This window comes from Telopea speciosissima, chromosome 11 (assembly GCF_018873765.1).
Source record: "Telopea speciosissima isolate NSW1024214 ecotype Mountain lineage chromosome 11, Tspe_v1, whole genome shotgun sequence".
Taxonomy (NCBI): domain Eukaryota; kingdom Viridiplantae; phylum Streptophyta; class Magnoliopsida; order Proteales; family Proteaceae; genus Telopea; species Telopea speciosissima.
In genome coordinates, this window is record NC_057926.1 from 22,410,654 (window position 1) to 22,436,584 (window position 25,931).

Sequence of the window (25,931 nt, forward strand, 5' to 3'; positions counted from 1 at the left end):
GTCCAATTGGATCTTCCATCAGATCCACCATCAGGCTGCCAATGGCTGCCCAGACAACCCAATGAATAGTGTCACAGGGTTTTCTTCAAGCTTAGATCTCAAGCTTAGCCATATGCAGGGCTAGAAATGGTTGTAAAATAGTGGTTCAAGGCTGCAACCACCTAGGATTTGGTCTCTGCTGCCGTGGCTTTTACTTAGGGTTCCAAACCATAGAGCAACAGGGCAAACTGGCAGTGCAGCTGTGCATAGCCAGGTTTCGGCCCAAAGAACAGCATAACAGCCTATTAAAATCACTCATAGATCACAGATCTTCCATGCACAAGGCTAGCATGGCAGATCTGGAGCTACTCTGGGCAAACCCTAGCTGTTCAGGGCTGCCTAGGGAGAAAAAACACATCAAACATGGGGAAGAGATGGGGACAGCAGGTTTAAATAGGTGTAAATATACCTAAACAAGCTTGAGAGAGCTCGAACTAGGTTGGGTGCAGGGCTACAGCAGCTCCCCTTCCTTCTTCTTCCCTCTTTCGTCTCCTTCTTCTCCTTTCTTCCCTCTCTTCTCTCCTATGGATTACAGAACTGCAAAGGGCTCTAAAATGAGCCCAAGGCCACCTATTTATAGGCTCAGGCCACACTGAGGCTTGTTTGCCTGTGAAGGCCCCTTTTGAAAATCAGTTTTTAAACTGATTCAGACTGATTCTGGGCACACTGGTGGGGTCCATAGTGAACTAAGGGTATGAGGTGGTCCCTCAGACTTCCCTCTATCAGTGGAGGGTGCCCATGTCCATATTGAGTGGTCCCCACAATTAAAATCCAACAAAATATTCAGAAACACCCAATGGGCGATGTCACTAGGCCTTGCTGCATCGCCCCGTGCCATCGCCCAGAGAATTCCAGCAAGCTGAAATTCAATGGGGCTTGCACAGGGGTTTGACCCTTGGTCATGGCATAGTCCCCATAGGCCTTCTATGGGTTTTTGCATATTTTTATAAAGGTGGGTCCCACCTTTATAGGGAGGAGAGAGATTACTTGGGATCCAGACCATACATCAGGCTATGAGCTGCACAGTTGCAGGGGTCTTCTATCCATCTTCTGACAGGCATAAAGGATGACATGCACAGGGTTTGCTCATTAATTCCATACATTGGAGTGATGCTCCACAGTGTTCCTAATTGCCTGGTCAGGGGTTCCTGCCCTTTAATCAAAAATCAAACTAGTCAGAAGCAGGGTTTGACAAGGATGGTCGACGAAGTCACCATCGACAAATCTCCCCCACTTCTGTTTGAGGAACCTCTCTTTGACAGGCAGGCCCGTGAACTGGTCAATGATCCTGTATCTGGGCTTGACCACCAGTGAGAACAGTTCTTCTGCATACATGGTAGCAGTATCTACACGTCAAAAGGGAGAGAAATCATAAATAAATAGCAAATCTGGGTGCAGATATAACACTCCCCCTCCCCTTCCAGTTACCGCTTCCCCTCAGGATAAGGGAACGATAGCTTCCTCTCCCCTTCCCTTCCCCCTCTCCCCCTCCCCCTCCCCCTCCAGTTACCGCTTCCCCTCAGTATATGGGAACGATAGCTTCCTCTCCCCTTCTCTCTCCCCCTCTAGTTGCCACTTCTCCTCAGGATAAGGGAATTCAACACTGTCTAATTAGGGGTGTCAAAAAAACCTGGCCATCCCGATTTGGCCCTAACCCTCCCTAAGCCAGGACAGGGCTGGGTCGGGTCTATGTTCTAGGTTGGGTTTAGTATTTTGCTAGCCTTGGCAGGGCCAGGCCGGGCCTGGGTTGAGGCCTTGGCCCTGGCAAGTCCAGCCCGACCCTGTATTCACAATATATTATCTGTATATTGGGCTTTACTAAGTGGGTTGGGGCTATGTATTCATATATATTATATGTACAATGTGCTTTGTTAAGTGGGCTGGGTCTAATAAAAAAAAAAAAGGCTGCACCCAGTGCACAAGGCTCCCGCATTTAGCAGGTTCTAGGGAAGGTTAAATGTTCACAACCTTACCCCTGTTTCTAGAGAGGCTATTTCCATATATATGTTAAGTGGGCTGGGGCTGTGTATATATATATATGTTAAGTAGGTTGGGCTATGTATATACATAATATATGATACTATCATATCATATCATACTATTATATAAGTGCACGAACTCATGCTTCGTAGCTACTTTTTCACTTGTCATCTTTACCCTTCTTTTTTAATTTAAATATCATATTTTTCTTATTATTTTCATGTCATTACTTCTTTTTTTTTTTTATATCATTGGTACCCTTCATCCTTCAATTATTTTTTTAATAATAATTGTAAAATACAATCTCCTCTCCCAAACCCTTTCCCCTCATCTCTCCCTTCCTCTCCCAAAACCCTCTCGCCTCCTCTCTCTCTCTCTCTCTCTCTCTCTCTCTCAAACCCTAATACGATCTCCTCTCTCAAACCCTTTCTCGTCCTCTCTCTCTCCCTCTCCAAAAACCATCTCACCTCCTCTCTCTCTCTCAAAACCCTCTCGCCACAATTTCTTCATCTCAAGCTTTCTCTCACTTACAACCCTCTCGCTCTTTCTCTCCCTTATCTCTCTCAGCCAAGAAATTTACCGTTGGTGATTTGGTTAGCAAAATTTTTTCTCCTGATGGTTGTTCAGCTACAACAGCATCCGGAGAAATTGGGTTTTACTTTATGCGAAGCGCAGGAATGGTTGGATCCCTGTGATGGGTTTTATGATTTATATCTCAATCCTCAATAGCAAGTACAAATGCAGCTATTACAGAATATCGATCTCTTATGAGAATTCACAATTTGAGTTTTGAAAATATTCCCCGGGTCACAACATCTTTGTAAGGATTCTCTACTTTATTCCTTTCTTTCTTTCCGATTGTTCAGTTTATGTTAGAGCTTAGAGAGAACACTGCTAATTATAAGCAGTGTTCGCCTCTCCATCGTGTGAATGGTTTCTTCTACCTTTTTCCTTTCTTTGTTCCTGATGGTCATCTTCTCTAATCATCTGTCCTTTCAAATAGAGTGTTCAGTTTTTCTTTTGTAATCGATTTTCTTCTATTATTATATTATATTTTTTTAATGTTTTAAAGTACATCAGATTTTTAGATTCTTGAATACAATTACAAGGAAGCCAATTTTTAGAGCAAGGGCGTTGGAATTATAAAGGTGAATGCAACTTTGCATTGAAGGTTGGCAATATCGATTAGAAGTTAGCGATTCTCTGTGCCTTTCAAATTTCTATTGGTTTTGATTATGACCTCGAACAAATTGCTACATTCAATTAGTTCCTACATTTTTATCCTTCGGTAACCTTGTGTTTCCTCATCTAGTTTTAATGCTTGTATCAATTTTTTTTTTAATATTATGATTAAGGTGTTGCTTGCTCAATGAAGTGAGCGATAGATACAGAACACCATCCATTCTTTAATTGATGCTTCACTCATTAAAGTCGTCTGTACAATCTGAAATGTTCCACCCCCCATGGCTTGAAGAGAAAAAAAAGTGGAAACCCATTAAGGAAGCAGAAAAATGGATTCAAAACCGGAATCATGGTTTCTGAAAAATCAGTATCAATGTTTTTGGCATCTAGGTTTTCTGATAGAATGTCTAACCTTTATTTTGCACAGTTCCTAGTTAGTAGTATGCTCTTGATATAGTAATACTCTCACACAATTGATGGAAAAAAGCAGGGGCTTGTTGCTTTTGTTAGCATCCAAAGTGCGATCCAGCGGAAGCGAATATAAGATCATGAATATCGATGGGAGATGTCATTCAATAACAGAACAATACAGGGATCGATCATTACCTAGAGCCTCACAGATGCAAGACCTCCAGTCGATGATAGCCCTTTCACGATTGTTCCACACACCACGTGAAGCTTTGCGTTCCCCGCACGGTCAAGGTAACTCCTCCACACTTCCAAGAGCACAAGAGCTTGGACTGTCTCTAAGATCAAACACTAAGAGAGTCAGAGGTAGAAAATGGTTTTTGGAGAGGGAGAGAGAGCTCCACGATTTGGGTCCTTGTGTATCTCTTGTGTGTGATTTTGCAATCCCATAATTATATATAAATTGTACCTCACACAATCCCAAAAGGGTAGCTCACATGGGTGTGATATATTGAGTTTCCAATTGGGACTCAATTATCTACCCATCCAATCTTTCTCAACTAGGAAAGATCTACATTGCTAGGGGAATCAAATATTGGGTTGAATATCCAATATTCACCCAATAAGTTTTCTTTTCTAACAATCTCCTCCATCCTACTGTAAGATCCGATCTTACAAGAGGATCATGAAAAGAAAATTATGAACAACCGTACTACATAAATGAGTGGAACCGAAAGAAAAGGGGTAGGATCGCAATGGGATTCTACTCAGCTTCCAAAGTGTTCAACACCAAAGATGCTAAGCAGATTTAATAATCGATACCCAAGGTAAGCAGTTGAAATACGCATCAGTCCCCCACAAAATAATGTTGCATGGTTCAATATAAGGCAAGTGTACAAGACTGTCAAACCTCAATGAACCGATACGCCGATCAAGAGATTCAATTACCTTGATTGGACCGAGGAAAAACATTTCAAACAAAATGTTCAAGAAAATAGATAATGTTTTGTATATATATCTAAAAATATTTCAAAAACATTTTGAAAATGCTATCGGAATCGGATTTGTGTCCAATCCTATTTAGAATACTCTCCTCAACATACTCCCAAAGTATAGGTTGTGGGTTCCATGTTGGGCATCTCTTTTGAATACAGTCAAACATTGAGAGTCCAGTGTATCGATATATAGTCAAAGAGAGACATCAACCATTGGTACACCAAAACTCTCAACACATGAATGCAACGGTAAGGACCCCTCAAGTCTAGGGACCAATCGTGAACTACTTAAGAGAATCTCATTTTCTTTATAAACTGATAGTGCACCACATGTGAAATTCTCAAGTGATCTAGTCCAATGTACACACCAAATGTACACTCACATTTATGTCTTAGAAAATAACCTTCCTAAGCACACACAATGTGACCACCATACCGGATGGGATGTCCAGTCCCATCCCTAGTGGTGAACAATTCTAGGTATTAATACCTATGGATAATAACTGAGCTCAACAAATGATTATGCTAATCAAAATTAAAATTTAATAATTCAAATAGAATGAGTTTTGTACATCAGTGACAGTTATCCATGAACTTCACCCCCATATTCCCAACATGTTTCTCAAAAACACTAGGAGGCAAAGCCTTCGTCATGGGGTTAGATAAGTTATCTACAGTATCAACCTTAGCTATGGCTACGTCACCATGCTGAACAATCTTATGAATCAAGTGATATTTTCGCTCCCCATGCTTGTTCCTCTGATGGGCTCTTTGTTCCTTCACTTGTGCTATAGCTCCCCTGTTGTCACATAACAATTGTATGGGTCGCTCCACTAGCTCAAGCACTACCCCTAGGTTTGTCAAGAATTTCTTGAGCCAGACACCTTCCTTGGCTGCTTCACTAGCTGCCAAGTACTCAGCTTCTATCGTGGAGTCAGCTGTTGACTTCTGTTTGGCAGTACTCCAAATCACTGCACCCCCACCAATCATAAAGACCATCCCAAAGGTAGACTTTCTGTCATCCTTGTCAGTTTAAAAATCCAAATCTGTATATCCAACTACTGACAATTGATCACAACCATATACAAGGAAGTAATCTTTGGTCCTCCTTAGGTACTTGAGGATCCCCTTGACAGCTATCCAATGTTCTTGTCCTGGATTGGATTGATATCGACTCACAATCCCTACAGCATGATAAATATCTGGCCTAGTACACAACATGGCAAACATCAGACTTCCTACTGCAGAAGTATAAGGAGCTCTTTTTTCTCAGGAGTTTAAGGACATTGTGACTTGGATAGACCGATTCCATGTCTGAGAGGCACATTACCTCTCTTAGAATCCTGCATGTTGAACCTCTCAAACACTTTGTCAATGTAGGTGGATTGTGACAATTCTAACATCCTCTTCTTGCAATCTCTCACAAGCTTGATTCCTAGGATGTAGCTGGCTTCACCCAGATCTTTCATTGAGAATGTTTTAGATAATCACATCTTTATAGATGAAAGTAACTCCACATCATTCCTAATGAGTAGTATATCATCCACATATAGGACAAGGAAACAGATGGCACCCTCACAGATTTTCTTATACACACATGGTTCATCAATGTTTTGTTCAAACTCAAATTCCTTAATAGTTTGATCAAAATGGATGTTCCAGCTTCTGAAAGCTTGCTTCAGTCCATAACTGAACCTCAACAACCTGCATACCTTATTTTCCTCCCCTAAGGAAACAAAACCCTCTAGCTGATTCATGTATATGACCTCATCAAGATAACCGTTAAGGAAAGTGGTCTATACATCCATCTGCCAGATCTCATAATCGTGGTATGGAGCAATTGACAATAGAATTCGAATGGATTTAATCATCGCTACCGATGAGAAGGTTTCATCATAGTCAATACCCTCTTTCTGAGTGTATCCCTTCTCCACCAGTCTTGCCTTGAAACGTTCCACCTTTCCATCCACACCTCTCTTCCTCTTGTAGATCCATTTATAGCCAATGCATTTTACCCCTTGTGGCAGATCTTCAATAGTCAAATATGGTTAGAATCCATGGAATCTATTTCACTGCGTATAGCTTCCTGCCATTTCACTGAGTCAACATCCTTAAGAGCCTCAGCGTAAGTATAAGGATCTGTGTCTGAACAATCAAACACCATGTGGACTTTTTCCACCTTTTGATCCTCCTCAATGTGAAGGTTCAAACGAGTTGGTGGTCTAATAGACCTCCCACTCCTCCTAGGCTCTTGAGGTTATTGCTCTACTGTGGGTACGTCGACTAAAATTTTTGTCGGCATAGAGGACACTTGGTCATACTTCTTTAATGACCACTGGATCTAATCTTGGTGAGATCATGTCATCCTCAAGAAATGTCGTATACTTACTAATTATGACTTTCTGATTAACAGGGTCATAGAAGTAGTAGCCTATTATCGTCTTAGGGTATCCTAAGAAATGGCATCTATCTGTTCAGGATTCCGACTTATCTGTCTGTTGTTTCCTTACATGTGCTATGTAACCCCACACCTTAAGATGTTGGAGACTGGGCTTGCACCAATACCACAATTCAAAAGGTATTTTGGTCACAAACTTTGTTGGTACCCTGTTTAGTATATAGATGGCAGTTTTCAGTGCGAAACCCCAAAAACTCGATGACAGTTCTGAATAACTCAACATGGACCGAATCATGGCCAACAAGGTTTTGTTCCTCCTTTCTGAAACTCCGTTCTGTTGAGGTATTCTTGGGGTAGTCAACTGAGATATAATCTCAGCTTCTTTCAGATAGTCCATGAACTCATTTGATAAATACTCTCCTCCTCGATCAAATCGGAGGCACTTGATGTAATTACCCAACTGTTTTTCAACCTCCGCTCAGAATTCCTTGAATTTCTCAAAAGTTTCTGACTTGCGGTGCTTCAAGTATATGTAACCATAACAAGAGTAATCATCAGTGAAGGTTACAAAGTATTCGTAATCATACCTCGCCTGAACGTTAATGGGTCCACACACATCAGAGTGTATCAATTCCAACACAGCTTCGGCTCTTCTTCCCTTGTTAGAGAAGGGTTTCTTGGTCATCTTTCCTTGTAGACATGACTCACAGGTTGGATAAGGTTCTATCTTCAATGAATCCAAAGGTCCATCCTTCACCAATCTATTTATCCTTTCTACTCCAATATGATCTAACCTCAAGTGCTAAAGATATGTTGAATTATCTTGGGCTGATTTCTTTTTTATAGAATTATTGGAGATCTCATTTACCTCTAGTACCAGTTTTAAGAGATATAATCTGTTATCCAGTAGGCCAGTAGTAACAAAGGAGTTATTAAACCGAATAGTTAACTTATCACCAAAAAGAAAAATATAACTATCTTTTATTAGCCTACTAACAGAAACAATGTTCCTCCTAAATAGGGGAACATAAAAACAATCTCTCAAAATCAAAGTGTTATTACTAAAAACTGAAGTAAATTCTCCAACGGCCTCAGCACCGGTACCCGTTCTCAAACGAACTTTATCCTTACTCAACCTTCTTGTCAGCTTGAACCCCTACAACAAGTTGCAAATATGGGCAGTAGACCCTGAGTCCAACAACCATGTGTTAGTAGGGTCCTCTGATAAATTAGACTCATAAAGGACTAAGATTTCAGAAATACCTTCTTCCAGTTTCTCCTGCATCTTTTTCTGAGCAGCTAGGAAAGCACGACATTCCTTCTTCCAATGTTCGTCCTTCTTACAATAGAAACAAGTCCCCTTATCCTTGTTCTTCTAAATTCCCTTAGCATTGACCTTAGGGTTTTTTCCCTTGTCAGCCTTCTTCTTCTTCTTGCCCTTGGGCTTTGAGGAAGAAGATTTGTCCTCTGTAGTCAAGACCTCCACTTTCTGCTTCTTGGATGCAGCTTCTACCTCTTGCAACATGTTGCCCAGCTCAGGGAGTTCGACGGAGAGTTTATTCATGTTATAATTAACAATAAATGATCCGTAGATCTCTTGAGGTAAAGAGTAGAAGATGACATCCATCTTATAATTCAGCATGAAGGATGTCCCAAGGTTCTCAAGTTTTTGGAACAAGTTCTGCATTTTCATCACATGATCTATAATCGGAGTTCTTTGAGCCATCTTCATGCTATGGATGAGTGTCACCAGTTGATGATGGGCATGTCTTTCTTATCTCCCATACATCTCCTTCAACACCTCCATCATGTCCTTGGTCAAGTACAGATCCTTGACCGAATCAGCGAGATCTTTTTCAGAGAATTTAACACGAGGAGTTTGGCCTTAGAGTTTTTCTGTCAAAATAACTCATAGGTTGGCTTAGATTCAGGGTTTCCCTCATTGGGAAATTCAGGCTCTTCTTCATCCAGGATAGACATTAGACCTTCTGTAGACAAGAGTAACTTGATATTCCTCCTCCAGTCAACATAGTTTGGGCCGATCAAAATATGATTTTTAATAAGGGCGGCATAGTTGATTTGGGTTGAAATTATTAAATCTACATCATGTACAAAAATTAACAATTAGCATGATCTACAACCATTGAAATAACAGGGGTAAGAATAATCAATGGTCAATCTATGCCTCAAGCTTCCCTCCAGCTTATAGGGTATGAATTGGAAAGCCATCAACCCTTATGCTCCTGACTTATCCTATCGGAGTTCATCATTCGCATGTTGGTTGGGTGTACTATTCTGTCCGTCAGTTAGATTTCCAATGTGATTTGGCCACTTGAGTGTCATGTCCATTCCTATCGGCTGACACACACTCAAGTTAAGTGTTTACCCTTAATTTTGGAGGGAACTATGGTGTTTGTGGGTTAATGCTTACTATCATAGTACATATACCACTGACCACATTCTCTACCTATCACATGTGAGGTGAGTGCAGACAATTTCACCAACCTATCCAAATATTATCCTATCGACATCTACAAGGGTAGATCGATAAAATTTTTACACTTACCAACTAAAGGAGGCCATGAGAATCCTACCAACCAGGGTTTTCCATATCACACTTGTATTAAAATGAGGAATAGCGGGAACGCATAAAAAACCACAATTATACATCTAATGTATAAGCATAATAGCACATCCATCCAAGGAAAAATATAAACACCAATGGTTATGGGATAGCATCTCTAATCAACATGAGTTCATATCCATGATAAACTCACTTTGATTAAAAGATGGATGGGAGCAATCATAGCCTCATATGTTACTCCCACATAGGGCAATAGTTATGTGATAATGCATATGCAACTAACTATTACAGGAAAATTATTCCAAAACTGCAATCAACTTGGACACTTCAAGTGAGTAAGTCCCTCCTTTAATCTTTATTCCAACGAACCGACAAGATCCTTGATCCACAATAAAAAAAAATACGATCCCGATCTCAACACGATCTCCAAGCGGTTACAATAAATAATTTAATCTAATTCAAAAATTATTACAACCCTTTCAAAATAAAATTACAAAACAGGAAACCAGTCCACCAAAATTGGACTGCCTGGAGGACAAAAAGGAAATTACATATCAAAACACATCCATGCCATACCTAGCGTACACATTCATCTAATGCATGCAATTTTTAAATCCCATAACCATGGTCCTCATTACATATATGATGCTCAAAAATAAATATTCCAATATTTTTATGTGAAAATTGCCAAAAACACATAAAACCATCGTTGCCATGACAGCCAATGTCATAATGATCATGTGCATCCAATGCACCCATTACATAACCATTACCATGACAACCAATGTCACAATGATCATATGCATCACATGACCATTACCATGACAATCAATGTCACAATGATCATGTGCATCACATAGCCATTACCTTGACAACATATGCCATAATAGTTATGTCATAAAGCCCCCTCATCATATGATCACATACATGCTTAAAATAAAATTAAATAACCCATAAAAATTAAAATAAGCCATTATGCCTATTGAGGAAGGTGGGTGAATGGAGGAATCTCTCCACCCATCTTCTCCAATGAAACTCCCTTCAATAAGTAAACCAGAATTTTAAATTTTTTTTTTTTTTTTTGAAAAATTGCTACACAAAGTAGCTAAAGGAAAAGCATAGAGAAGGGAAGACCATAAACGCAAGGTGCACAAAGGCACGCAGGCAACATCGCACGGGGCAGGCTATCAAGGCGTGCACGGGGTAGGCTGGTAAGGTACGCACGTGGCAACCAGCCATGGCGCATGCGGCATGCAGCCAAGCGCGTGACAAGAGGGGGGGCAGGCTCGCGGTAAGGGGGTTGGGGTGCGCACAGGGCAGTAAGCCCGCGGCCCCTTCCTCGCATGCATCTCATCCCAATTTTTTTTTTTTAATAAAAAACTAAATAAAAATTTAGAGCATCACATGTATAATGGAGAAAAGAAACAACCCCATCGATATCGAGGCTCTAATACCACCGTTAGCATCCAAAGTATGATCCCGCGGAAGCGAATACAAGATCATGGATATCAATGGGAGATGTCATTCAATAACAGAACAATACAAGGATCGATCATTACCTAGAGCCTCACAGATACAAGACCTCCAGTCGATGATAGCCCTTTCACAATCGTTCCATACACCACACGAAGCTTTGCGTTCCCCGCATGGTCAAGCTAACTCCTCCACACTTCCAAGAGCACAAGAGCTTGGACTGTCTCTAAGATCAAACACTAGGAGAGCAAGAGGGAGAAAATAGTTTTTGGAGAGGGAGAGAGAGCTGCACGATTTGGGTCCTTGTGTATCTCTTGTGTGTGATTTTGCAATTCCATAATTATATATAAATTGCACCTCACACAATCCCAAAAGGGTAGCTCACATGGGTGTGATATATTGAGTTTCCAATTGGGACTCAATTATCTACCCATCCAACCTTTCTCAACTAGGAAAGATCTACATTGCTAGGGGAATCAAATATTGGGTTGAATATCCAATATGCACCCAATAAGTTTTCTTTTCTAACAACTTTCGTGAGCGGGCCTCCCGTAAGCTTCAGGGAATTTTTTTATATCATTATTTGGTGAATCTCTGTGTGATTTTTTCTAGCAGAACGTTCAGTAAATGATGGTACATGATAACCATTCTGCTATTTTAGTATTCACCCAAAAAAAAAAATTCTCCTGGTTTCTTCTTCTCAAAAGTAACCTTCTGTCAATGATGTATTTTGAGTCTTTAGATGCTCAGATTGATAAGCATGCATTGGAGATTGTTTGGTTTATTCCATACAGGTAAGAGGACACATTAATCTCAGATGGGCTTTCTTCCTTTTCCTGCTTCTTTTGATTAATTTATTGGGCTGGAAAATTTTATGGGTTATTATGTGGTTGATAGATTAAAGTTCTTCTTCAATTGTTTTTTTTTTTCTTTTTCTAATGAAACTTTCTAAGTTGTTTTGATACCACCAATTTCTCATAAGCCTTTCAATTGTTTTTGGACATCTCCAGTTTATTGAGTTTTAGGTTTTGTGTGGTAGTGGATTTAATCCCTGATTGGAATTTTTACTTCTGTAACGATGATGTTGTTGGACAAGTGTGTGTCCATCAAACCCGGTTCGGTCCGGTTCAACCCGACTCACCTTTGTATTGAACATTTATACATTTTAGTTTGATATTGTCACATGCGATATAAACTTTTTGAGCATTATGTGTCCCTAAGTTTTACTTAAAATGGTAGTCACGACCAGGGTTTGGGCTGGGTACCCTTATCAAATGGTCGTCACATTGGCTATGCCTAGACATGTGATGTCAAGGTACGAATGCGAGTGCTCACAAGTTTGATCTGTGCATTGGCGAAGAATCTACTTTGTCAATTCCCTCATGTATTACTGCCAGATGTAGGAAGGGATAGACATGTGTCACCGACACCCTGTGCCTGAGGGAACACTGTCACTACAAAGTGTGATCGCATTCTTTGGTTCATCAATGACTGAAACTCAAGCGAGTCAAAGCCGGTGTTCTGGGAATACGTGAACACTTTGTGAGTGAAGGAGTTATCCAACATGGTCACCACTGCCCGATTGGGGAACACCAAGATAGGGACTGCCCGTGCATGGTCGGATCAAAATCTGGGTCTAGTGCCGTTTTGGAAATGGTTTTGCAAAAAACTATTTTACATAAAATGATACATTATTTATAATTATTTGAACAAAGTATTTTATCGAGTTTTGCGGGACCTGATCAGATGCACAAACGCTCTTATATGAATATGTACTATGGATTGGGGTTTGGCAGTACATGTGTACATGCCCTAGATTCCATAATGATGGTGTTGATTAGTGGGGGGTGTATATGATAAATAGTTATTATATAGGGAGTTATTTAGAATTTATTAATTTAATTGACTCTTTATTTAATTAATGGTTTTTTGTGCTAATTGTAATTATCCATCAATAATTAAATAAAGTAGCTAAGTAACACATTCCCTATTAGATTCTGCTTCTTCGCCTAGTAAAGGACTTTGAGATAGACAGAAAGAGCCAATCAAGTGATATATTAGGAGAGAGAGAGTTAGACTCTCACTGTGATTATATTAAATCCTATTAGGATTTAATTTAATATTTTTTTTATTTAAAAGGAGACCAAAACGTGGGAGAGAAGTTTTCCACATTTTTCAAAGCTACCCCCTCTCCACATTTTTGGCTCCCCCTTCTCTCTCTCTTGTGTTTCTTCTTCTTGCTCTCTAGTTCTTGAGAGCTAGGGTTTTAGAAACCCAGATCCAGTTTGAGATACGTTGGGATTGGCTTGGACAACCTTGGTAGCACCGGTTGAGGTTCAGATCTGTCTGCTTAAAGTGCTTCTTGGAGGAAGAACCACTATCTATTAGAGGATCAACACTTGAGGCTCACCAGGTTAGCAGTTCTTGAATAGTTTCTTTCTGTTTTAATCATTTAATGTTCAAGGGATGCAAAAGAAACTCGAATCGACCTTTTCTGCTGCGCATTCGAGTTAGGAATGGATCCCCCTTGCCATGTGATGGACTAGGGATGAGTTTCTTCGTCCCTACTGTGATAATAAATTTTATGGGACACATGAGGGAAGGAGAAACCCTAACAGGGATGCACCAGGGTTCCCATGGGCGACGATGGGAAGCCCTAAAAATTAAAATGGGGCACCCATGGGACACCATGGGCTAACCCAGGGCGTGCAAAACCCTAAGGATAAATATCTTGGTCTCCCTAGGGAACCATGGTTTGATTCCTGGACCGTTGTTTGACCAACAATGTGGTATCAGAGCCACCTTTCCCACCCATGAATATTAGATAATTAATGATTTAATATGATTATCATGAGTGGGATGCAAGTTGCACATGGGTGGTTAAAATATGGTTGTTGTAACAACCTTCCCATGTGCACATGAATAGTTACAAGGTTGTTAGTGTAACAACCTACCCATGTGATGATGGATTTGGTTTGTTTTATTTATTCCAATTATTGAAGCATGTATCCAATTAAAGAGTGATTATTAATTTTATTAATTTAAATTTTTTTGATCATGTTTATATGTGGGGGGGGGGGGAGCGCATGCTACCAAGCCTCTACGCACGCCCTCCCCCTATTGCCTGCCTATGTGCGCATTCCCTTTGCGGGCTGCTGCCTGCTGGCAGCAAGCCTACGAGCTGCAGCTTACAGGCTACTGTCCGTGGGTAGCAAGCCTATGGGAAGCAGGCCTGTGGTCTTGGCCATGGGCCTACAGCCTGCACAGGGAGTGCCTACAGCCTGCGCAAGTGGGCTGCATACACCCCCCTTGTTTTCCCTCCAGTTTAATTAAAAAAAAAAAAGGGAATTATTTTTTAAAACAGAATTTTGTTATTTTGTTTTGTTTTTAGAGGATGATGATGGGCTTGGCCATGGGCTGCTGCCAATGGGCCTTGGGCCTACAGCCTGCGCAAGTAGGCTGCATGCACCCCCCTTGTTTTCCCTCCAGTTTAATTAAAAAAAAAAAAAAAGGGAATTATTTTTCAAAATAGAATTTTATTATTTTGTTTTTTTTTTAGAAGATGATGATGGGTGAAGAGATTCCCTCTTTATCCACTTGCAATTAAAATGCGATTTTAATTTTATAGGCTTGGATACATGTTATCACATGCGATGTGGTGGTTCAATAATTGAAGGAATCCATGTTTTAATTTTTGGTTCACTTGCTTTAATGCCCATGCATGAAATTATATTATGATGTGATTATGGGTGGAAGTGATGCTTCTCTCTCTTTCTCTCTCTTCCCCTTTCTTTTTTATAAACAAATGTACTCTACCCCATGGGCAGCCCAAATGGTGGGTTGGTTTCTCCATGCGGGATTTCTTTATTATTATGGAAAGGAAAGTGTATAAAATTTTTCCTAGGTTTCCATTATAATTTTAGAGGAGTTAGGACTCCCAGGGCATGTAGATGGTGATCCACATGTGGCGCTCAAAGCTTATGGAGATGCAAGTCACCTACTTTGAAGACGTGATCGGGCAGAGGAGATGATCGAGGCGTGGCATCCATGGCATGATAAATGCACCCAAAGTTATTAGTTTTATTTTTATTGGGAGGGTTCTTTAATTGCTTTTGATAAAAATGCCGCCATCCCATAATCACTTTTAATTAATGTTGATTAATTATGTTATTTTATTTCATCCATGATATGTATGTGAGAGTTGCTTAATCCCTCTTTAATCATAATACATGTATGATATGGACTAGTCTTAATCGGTAGATATGTCCATGGCCTCCTATTGAAGATAAATATAGAGATTGTGTGATATGCCCCGCATACGCCGACAGGACATTGCTAGGACCACTGTCACATTTATCTATATTTACCTCTATTGAGATACGTTAGGGTATGGATAGTGAGAAGGCACTGCGACAGTGGGCCATCTTTTATGATTCCATGATTCTAACTAATGCGATAGGTAAGTATATGACTTGGGTGTGTGTCAGCCGACAGGATCTGGACATGGCACCCAGGTGGCCAAAAATATTGGAAGCCCATAAGGCAGACAGCTTAGTCCATACTACCACGGTGTGTATAATAACTCCCAACAGGATAAGTTATGCATGCAAGGGTTGTAGGTATCCAATTCATCTTTTGGGTTATGAGGGAAACCCAAATCATGAAATACCATTGATGTGTGTGCTCAATTTATTATTTTCAATGATCATTAATTAACATGTGGTTATTTACTTGTGCATGTGTAGATTAATATACGATGGCTGCCGTTAATTCCAACCTGTTAACACTCATTAGCGAATACAAACTTAATGTTACAAACTATGTCGATTGGTACCGGAGCATTAAGTTGCTCTTGACTGCTGAAGGACTGTACACAGTTCTAGATGAACAAGTTCCTCCTCAACCCGACCCGAACAATTTTGAGGCGAATGAAGAGATGCAAGAGTTCCTCATGAGGGATTCCAAGGCATCACTCTATATCCTAGGATCATTGGAAAAGTCAATTGTAGACTCAGTCAAGGATATACGCATTGCTGGGGGTAAAATGGATAAGCTTGCTGAATTGTTCAACAGGTAGTTGACACACGCACATTCTGATGTGGTGAGTCAAATTCATAACTCCAAGATGTCCCAGGGGACTCCAGTGATGGATCATGTAATGAAAATGATCAATTTGTTTGAAAAATTGGAATCCATGGGGACTGATTTCAGCCTGCAATACAAAACTGATGTGATCTTAGTGTCACTCACTTCTGCCCACGCAGCTTTTAGGATGTCCTACAAGATGTCCGAGAAGGAGATGGAGCTCACCGAGCGTGCTAATGCACTAGTAGAGGCTAAAGCATCCTTAAAAAAGGACAAGGCTGAGGTCAATGCAATTGAGGCAAAGCCTTCTTCAAATGGTAAGAAGAAGAAAAAGGGAAGTAAGGGCAAGACCCTGAAAGCTAAGGGTGGGAAGTCTGGCAATAAAGGCAAAGGCAAGTGCTTCTATTGCAAGAAGGAGGGTCACTGGAAAAGAAACTGTCGTGCTTACCTAGCAACTTTAAAAGATAAGAAGACGGATGAAACAGAGGCTGCTAAAGAAGGTACATGTGATGTTCACATTCTTTATGAGTCTAATTTATCTTTTGAACCGACCAATTCTTGGTTGGTGGATAGTGGATCCACTGTTCACATTTGCAATGATTTGCAGGGGTTCAAGAAGACAAGGAACCTGAAAAGAAATGAAGTACATCTTCGGATGGGCACTAGTGCTGAGACCATGGCAATGGCTGTGGGAACTATTATTTTAAATTTTAGTTCTGCTAGTTTAGTTTTAACGGATTGCTATTATGTACCCTCTTTCAAGAGGAAGACAATTTCAGTTTCAAAACTTGTTTTGGACGGATATAGTTTTTCCTTTAATTCTAAATTGATTATTCGTTTTAATAAATCCTTTGTGGCATCCGGATATATGCAAAGTGGCTTGTATTTTCTAGATTACCCTATTAGAACGAATGTTGTTTCAAATGTTGATTTGAAACGGAAAGCAGCTCCAGCGAACTCAACATATCTGTGGCATCTAAGATTGGGTCACATTAATGTGGACCGAATCAGTAGATTGGTGAGGGATGGGCCCTTAGAAAATCTGAGGGTGGAACCATTCCCCACCTATGAGTCATGCCTTCAGGGCAAAATGGCCAAGAAACCCTTTAGCAATAAAGGTGCTAGAGCCACAGATCTGTTAGACTTGATACACACTGACGTGTGTAGACCCATAAACATACAAGCAAGATATGGGTATAAGTACTTTATCACATTCATTGATGATTACTTTAGATATGGTTACATATACTTGATGCGTAGGAAATCGGAGCCTTTGATAAGTTCAAAGAATTCCAAGCCGAGGTCGAAAGATAGCTCGATAAACGCATCAAGTCCTTACGATCAGATTATGGAGGGGAGTATCTATCAGATGAGTTTAAAGAACATCTCATATCCTAAGGGATAGTTAGTCAGCTAACTAAACTAGGCACACCACAACAAAATGGTGTATCCGAATGACGCAATCGGACCCTATTGAATATGGTCAGGACGATGCTCACTTATAGTGAGCTGCCTCTTTCTTTCTGGGGGTACGCTTTAGAGACAGTGATATATATCTTGAATAGGGTTCCATCTAAGTCTATAGCCAAGACACCCTTTGAGTTGTGGAAAGGGCAAAAGCCCAGTATTCAACATCTTAGGGTATGGGGTTGCATAGCACACGTGCGAAAGCAATAGACAGACAAGTTGGAATCTAGGACTTCGAGATGCTATTTCTTAGGCTACCCTAAAGGCATGATAGGCTATTATTTCTATGACTCAGCTAACCAAAAGGTCATTGTAAGTAAACATGTCACATTTTTTGAGGAAGAAATGATGACCCAGAGGTCCGAACCAGTAGTCATAAAAGAGCTATCAGATGGCTCAGAAACGTCACTTCTAGAAGTGAGACCAACTGACATATCCACTGAAATACCAGCACCTGAGGAACCTCGACGCAGTGGGAGGACTATTAGACCACCCACCAGGCTAACTCTTATAATCGAAGAGCAAACAGTGGAAGGGTTCCACATGGTATCGGTTTAATCGGATGATGATCCGATAACATACTCTAAGGCTCTAAAGGATGGTGATGCCACTAGGTGGCTAGAGGCAATGCGCTCTGAAATTGATTCGATGCATTCCAACAAGGTCTGGACTCTAGTCGATCCACCGCTTGGCGTCAAGCCTATTGGATGCAAATGGATCTTCAAGAGGAAGAAGGGCGCAGATGGAAAGGTCGAAAGATTTAAAGCGAGACTGGTGGCAAAGGGCTATACCCAGAAAGAGGGTATAGACTATGAGGAAACCTTTTCACCAGTGGCGATGATGAAATCCATCAGGATTTTATTGGCTATCGCTGCACACTTGGATTATGAAATCTGGCAGATGGATGTGCAGACTGCATTCCTGAACGGGTTCCTACAAGAGGAAATCTACATGGAATAGCCAGAGGGGTTCTCTTCCTTGGAGGAAGAAAGAAAGGTGTGCAAATTACAGAGGTCTATTTATGGACTGAAGCAGGCTTCCAGGAGCTGGAACATCAGGTTTGATCAATCAATCAAATAGTTTGGTTTTGATCAAAACATGGATGAACCATGCGTTTACAAGAAGATCAGTGGGAGGGTAGTATGTTTTCTTGTTTTATATGTAGATGACATATTGCTGATTGGTAACGATGTAGGTTTTCTTTCATCAGTAAAACAGTGGTTATCCACAACATTTTTTATGAAAGACCTTGGTGAAGCTAGCTATATCCTTGGGATCAAACTCATAAGAGATCACCAAAAAAGGATGCTAGGCTTGTCACAGGCTACCTATATAGATAAAGTCCTAGCCAAATTTAGTATGGAGAACTCCAAGAGGGGAAGTGTTCCCTTCAGACATAGAGTCAGTCTTTCTAGATCTCAATGTCCTCAGTCTCAGACAGACATTGAAGAGATGAAGAGGATTCCATATGCCTCAGCAGTAGGGAGTCTTATGTATGCCATGTTATGTACGACGCTGGATATTTGCTATGTAGTAGGCATGGTAAGTTGTTATCAATCTAACCCTGGACGCGAGCATTGGATTGCTGTTAAGAATATCCTCAAGTACTTGAGAAGGATTAAGGAATATTTCTTGGTTTTTGGATCTGATCAGTTGTCAGTATTGGGATACACAGATTCGGATTTCCAAACTGACAAGGAGGACAAAAAATCCACGTCCGGGATGGTATATCTAATGGGTGGAGGTGCCATTGTGTGGCAGAGTACAAAACAAAAGTCTATAGTTGATTCTACTACCGAAGCAGAATACCTTGCAGCTTGTGATGCAGCAAAAGAAGGTGTTTGGCTGAGGAAATTCCTATCAGATTTAGAGGTAGTCCCTGATCTTGTCAAGGGCCCTATTCCCCTGTTATGTGACAACAGAGGGGCCATTGCACAAGCTAAGGAGCCTAGAGCTCATCAGAGGAACAAGCACGTGCAGCGGAAGTATCACCTCATCAGAGAGATTATCCAGTAGGGTGACATGAGTATCTCCAAAGTGGACACAACTGAAAATGTGTCTGATGCCATGACAAAGGGTTTGTCACCAGATGTGTTTGAGAAACACATGGAAGGCATGGGTTTAAAATGTATGGGAAATTGGCTTTGATGTACAAGTAGGAGATTGTTGGACAAGTGTGTGTCCATCAAACCCAGTTCTGTTCGGTTCAACCCGGTTCACCTTTGTATTGAACATTTATACATTTTAGTTTGGCATTGTCACATGCGATATAAACTTTTTGAGCATTATGTGTCCCTAAGTTTTACTTAAAATGGTAGTCACGACTAGGGTTTGGGGTGGGCACCCTTATCATATGGTCGTCACGTTGGGTATGCCTAGACATGTGATGTCAGGGTACGAATGCGAGTGCTCACATGTTTGATGTGTGCATTGGTGAAGAATCTACTTTGTCGATTCTCTCATGTATTAATGCCAGATGTAGGAAGGGATAGACATGTGTCACCGACACCCTGTACCTGAGGGAACCCTATCACTGCAAAGTGTGATCGCATTCTTTGGTTCATCAATGACTTAGACTCAAGCGAGTCAAAGTCGGTGTTTTGAGAATGCGTGAACACTTTGTGAGTGAAGGAGTTATCCAACATGGTCACCACTGCCCGATTGGGGAACACCAAGATAGAGACTGTCTGTGCATGGTTGGATCAGAATCTGGATCCAGTGCCATTTTGGAAATGGTTTTGCAAAAATCTATTTTACATAAAATGATACATTATTTATAATTATTTGAACAAAGTATTTTATCAAGTTTTGCGGGACCTAATCAGATGCACAGACGCTCTTATATGGATACGTACTATGGATTGGGGTTTGGCAGTACATGTGTACATGCCCTAGATTCCAAAATGATGGTGTTGATTAGTGGGGGGGGTGTTGTATATGATAAATAGTTATCATATAGGGAGTTATTTAGAATTTGCTAATTTAATAGGTTCTTTATTCAATTAATGGTTTTTTGTGCTAATTGTAATTATCCATTAATAATTAAATAAAGTAGCTAATTAACACATTCCCTATTAGATTCTGCTTCTTCACCTAGTAAAGGACTTTAAGATAGACAGAAAGACTCTCACTATAATTATATTAAATCCTATTAGGATTTAATTTAATATTTTTTTTATTTAAAAGGAGACCAAAATGTGGGAGAGGAGTTTTCCACGTTCTTCAAAGCTACCCCCTCTCCACATTTTTGGCTCCCCCTTCTCTCTCTCTTGTGTTTCTTCTTCTTGCTCTCTAGTTCTTGAGAGCTAGGGTTTTAGAAACCCAGATCCAGTTCGAGATACATTGGGATTGGCTAGGAGAACCTTGGTAGCACCGGTTGAGGTTCAGATCTGTCTGCTCGAAGTGCTTCTTGGAGGAAGAACCACTATCTATTGGAGGAGCAACACTTGAGGCTCACCAGGTTAGCAGTTCTTGAATAGTTTCTTTTTGTTTTAATTATTTAATGTTCATGGGATGCGAAAGAAACTCAAATCGACCTTTTCCGCTGTGCATTCGAGTTAGGAATGGATCCCCCTTGCCATGTGATGGACTAGGGATGAGTTTCTTCGTCCCTACTGTGATAATAAATTTTATGGGACACATGAGGGAAGGAGAAACCCTAACAGGAATGCACCAGGGTTCCCATGGGCAACGATGGGAAGCCCTAAAAATTAAAATGGGGCACCCATGGGACACCATGGGCTAACCCAGGGCGTGCAAAACCCTGAGGATAAATATCTTGGTCTCCCTAGGGAACCATGGTTTGATTCCTGGACCGTTGTTTGACCAACAGATGCTTCGTTATATCTAATAGATCACACTGCCTCATTGTAGCTAAATTTGCACCACTGGCTTCTAGTTGATTTTTTGATCAAGAAACAAAAGAAAAAGGTGTGCCTTTATGATACTTGTGTGGAAATATCCAGTGACTTGGTTATGTTCCTCACTTCCTCTTACAATTTTATTAGCAACAAGGGATAAAATTTTTAATATTTTGATTAGTCAGACTCTTCGTTTCATATATTATTTTAATGTGATTAGATGTTTAACATTCTATTTTAATGGGGGTGGCCATATTCTTCTTTTGATTCATTGACACAGCAGCTCTCTTTCTCCTCTCTTATGCTTGGATAGGGAGAATAAAAACTTAACTGCGGGTCTCATCTAGGCATTGGTAGGGAAAAAGGTTGGTTTGTTGGTTTCATTCAAGTTAAGTATATGATTCTTAATTTTGTGTTGTTTAGTCCAGAGCAAAGCCGGTAAGATGATTTGGAGTCCCTTTGTTATGTTTTGTTTTATTTTTTGAGAGGAAGGTAGGTGTTTTAATTTCTAATCTGAAAATTTTTTAACTAGACCATTTTGTAAAATTTACTTACCACCTGTGTAGAATGTGATGGCCATATGTTCTAATTGTACTAAGCAATGTATGTTTCTTTGTAGCCTTCTATGGCAAGGTCTCAAAGCTACCACAAGGAAGACCAATGAATCTTCTTGTCTTGATACATTAATGGATTTTGAGTTAATATAATTTTCAGGCAAATGCTAATGATATATGACAATGCTTCCGAATTAATGACTAACGGGTCACTAACAAATGCTACTATGTATTTTGTCGAACAACTTATGTACTCTTATTCTAATTATGTTGGTTACTTAAACCCCTGCCTTTGTTTTGTAAGTTTGTGACCTTCTGAACTACCATTTGTTTGTCAGTTGATAAATTGAAAATAGTTTGCAGTTTACGTTAGCACTTGTTTAGACTGGTCCATGTTATATTATCTTTTACAATGTTAACCTCCAGTGCGTCTGGAGAAGATCATACGGAATTTTGTATATTTATTAAGAAAACGATGAAATATTATGGGACCAAGGAGATCAGTCTCATTTGGTTATTTTCTGAGTTTTCTTTGTTTTAGGGTGCAGATATATCCCGAATGTTCTAGAGTAGTGGAGTATCTCAATGACCTTGTAGGCATACTGAACCCTGTCTATTTGACCTAAAGCCCATGACTGCCCCCCCCCCCCAAAAAAAAAAAAAACAGAAAGAAAGAAAGAACAATAGGGTCTAGAAAACAAATTCATGCATGATCATAATTACTTTTGCTGATAAATTTTTGCTTCTTTGCTTCCTTTCTCCCTTGGGACTTTCAAATTTGAAAACTAGGTTGTAATAACTCTCTGTCTCTCTCTAACTTGGTACTCCATTTCTTAAGTTGCAAAAATAGGTTCTACAATACTCCTGCATATAAGGAAATTTTGTTTTTAGGCTCCTGCTGCTGAGGACAATGATGATGATGTGGATCTCTTTGGGGAATAGACATGAGAGGAAAAGAATGCCATTGAAGAACGTGCTGCAGCTGTCAAAGCAGCTGGGACGAAGAATGAATGTAAGTTATTATTTTCTACTTTGGGGATATTATAGTCTGTTATAATTTCTCCTTTCTATTTCATCTTTTAAGTTCTCCCCCCCGCTTTTTTTCTGTGGATGCTGGCTTTAACTGGGCAGTTTGTTGTTTTGTATGTAAAGCCTAAACATGGTTTTCTTACGCTTCTGTCATCGGCTAGAAAATCATTTGTTTTGTTAGATATAAAGCCCTGGGATGATGAAACCTACATGCAAAACCTTGAAGAAGCAATCAGAAGTGCTTAGATGGAAGGTTTACACTGGGGAGCATTTATGTTGCTTTCCTTCTGTTCCAGAATCCAGATGTCGAATATTTCCTATTGTATTCTGTATTGCTCTAAAGTGTGCTTGAGATTCTGGAAAATATATTAGGAAAACTAATTGTTCACCAATCATCTCTTTTCACTACAAGAAAAAGGGTCTTTCGCGGCATTTTTAGACGGGCCTTAGCGGCGTTTATTGGTAAACGCAGTCATATAGGAATATTCGACAGTGTTTAATAACAAACGTCGGTATATAAAGTATAATACATAGAAATCATTGCATTTACATGTAATTGCCACTACACATACATCTTTGGGGGCGTTAGGTTTGAACTGCCGTTGTATGTAACAATACAACGACGTTTATTTATAAACGCCATAGTATCATAAATCTTTGGGGGCGTTCGTTCTGAATTGCTGGGGTATGTAACAATACAACGGTGTTTACTTATAAACGCCATAGTATCATAAATCTTTGGGGGCGATCGTTCTAAACTGCCGGGGTATGTAACAATATAGCGACATTTATTTGTAAATGCCGTAGTATCTTACTATATTTATCACCTGCCATACGTATTTTCGGGCGTTTAGTAAAAAATGCTGTTATATGGGGTACAATATCACGATGTTTATTAATAATCGCCGCTTAATATAATGCCTTTTTTCGCACAAAAACTCCAAGCTCTATTCATTTCCCGCCTCTTGCCGCGCGCTAAGATACCCTCTCTAAATTCTCAAATCCCAATCCCTCGCGTTTCTCTCTCAATCTATCACGATGGTTCTCCCTCAAATCCCAATCCCTCACGTTTCTCTCCCAATCTCTCGCATTCTCCCTCAAATCTCTCTCAATCTCTCATAGTCTCTTTCACTCTTGCTTCCGCTACAAGCTCTGGACTATTTGTGGTTCAGCAGACAACCCAAACTATTCACTTCCTGTGCACTGATCACCGTCCCTCTGTCCCTCTCTAATCTTCACATTTTCTGTCGGATTTCTCTCAAATCTCTTTCAACCTCGCTCCCGCTGCAGCCGATGTGGACCATTTGGGGCTAAAACAGCCGATTGAGGATCAAGGGACAGATTCTAGGGTTGGTGTTGCTCCGGCTACCACTGCCAGGAGCTCCAGCCTACTGTAGCTGACGGTGGTGTTGCTCTCGGCCTCCCTGCTCGGGGAACATCTCCTACTCTGAGGTATATAGTAAGCTCTTACTGTTCTTATTCCTCTTTGATCTCTTTCTATCTTTCTCTCCCGTCGGTGGTTTAGGGCAAGTGATAAGTGTTAGCGAGAGAAAAGAAAGACGATTAATGGTGATGATCTGCTCTGGGCGATGGTGACGTTGGGTATCGAAGATTATATTGATCCCCTTAAGGTGTATCTGAATAGGAACAGAGAGGTAATTTGTGAACTTTCTTGTATGGTGTTTTTGTTTAGTTGAATTTTCTTTTTTATGTTCACTTGTGTTTGCTTATTCTGTTCATCGATCTCCAATCTTGTGCTCTTTGACTAGTTTGGAAAGTTTAAAACTAACTCGTTGATGTTTTCCTTTTCCCTGGTTGATTTTCGTGGATGGACGTGTTGCGGTAGATGGAGGTGTTTTTTCTCCCCTTTATGTTGTAGCTCTGCTCTATTTCATTTTTCTGCTGTCCTCCGACATCTGTTCATTGTATTTTATTTTTTTTCATTCTTTGGAATGGTTTCCTCATCTTGTTGTCTATTTATGGTTCTGATAGAGTGATACCAAGGGATCTGCAAAGAGTGGTGATAAAAGGGATGTTGTTGGAGTTCAACCTGGTCCAAATACAGAGGTAATGGATTCTCCACTTAAGTTTGTGTTTCTAATCCTTCGTCGTCCAGCTTACGTGTAAATGCTTACAGTGGTGTATTTATTGCCTGGTAAATAAATTTCACAGATTGCTCATCAAGAATCCTTCACACAGGGAGTGAGCTATATGAATTCTCAAGTAATAATTTTACCTCTATTTCTATTTCAGCATTTAGATCAACATAGACATTCCGATCAAGCCAGACATTAAAAAGTTATATTAATTTCCAATGTAACACATTTTTCTCTTTTAACTGGAGTAAGTTGTCTCTCCTGAAGCGTCTCTAGCTGGTATCTAGTATACATTCCAGCCTTCTAGGTTCTTGGTCCAAGTGACCTATCAGTTATTGATCTTATGATGGTAGTAGAATGTACAGTAGGAAAATCAATATATATTAAGATGATAAGCTTTAGTTAATCCAAACTTATCTGATCATACTTTTGCTCAATTTTGGTGTAAAAAGGATCGAATTAAAGGGTAAAATAGGAGAGGAATTAGAAGTTTTAATTCTTCTTTTCCTTTTAAACTGACCTTTTGTTGTTGTATCCTTGAGAGAGAGAAGGAAAAGAGAAAAGTTGAAAACTTTTTCTTTTTTGGATTGTTAGGACTGAAAAGGATTTTGGATTCATGTATGAAATTGAGTGGAGATGTGCTTAATGGCTCTTGGTTATGATGGTAATGGTGGGTTCTCTTCTTTCCCTTTTAATGTTTCTTTCTGAGATTTAGGGAGGAGAGTGAGTTCACATGTCCTTCAATGTGAACACTATTTGACTGATTTTGGAGTCGATGATG

At 40.1% G+C, this 25,931-nt stretch overlaps 2 non-coding genes and 1 pseudogene across 2 annotated transcripts; all 3 read left to right on the forward strand.

Moving 5' to 3' along the window:
- Window positions 1–1,236: 1,236 nt before the first annotated feature.
- Window positions 1,237–25,349, forward strand: LOC122644877 (annotated as a pseudogene).
- On the forward strand, window positions 3,143–3,279 carry LOC122646963. The gene has a single exon (XR_006330762.1). It is a non-coding gene; the product is annotated as a small nucleolar RNA snoR86 (small nucleolar RNA).
- On the forward strand, window positions 11,568–11,700 carry LOC122646974. Its single transcript, XR_006330770.1, has one exon. It is a non-coding gene; the product is annotated as a small nucleolar RNA snoR74 (small nucleolar RNA).
- Window positions 25,350–25,931: the final 582 nt, after the last annotated feature.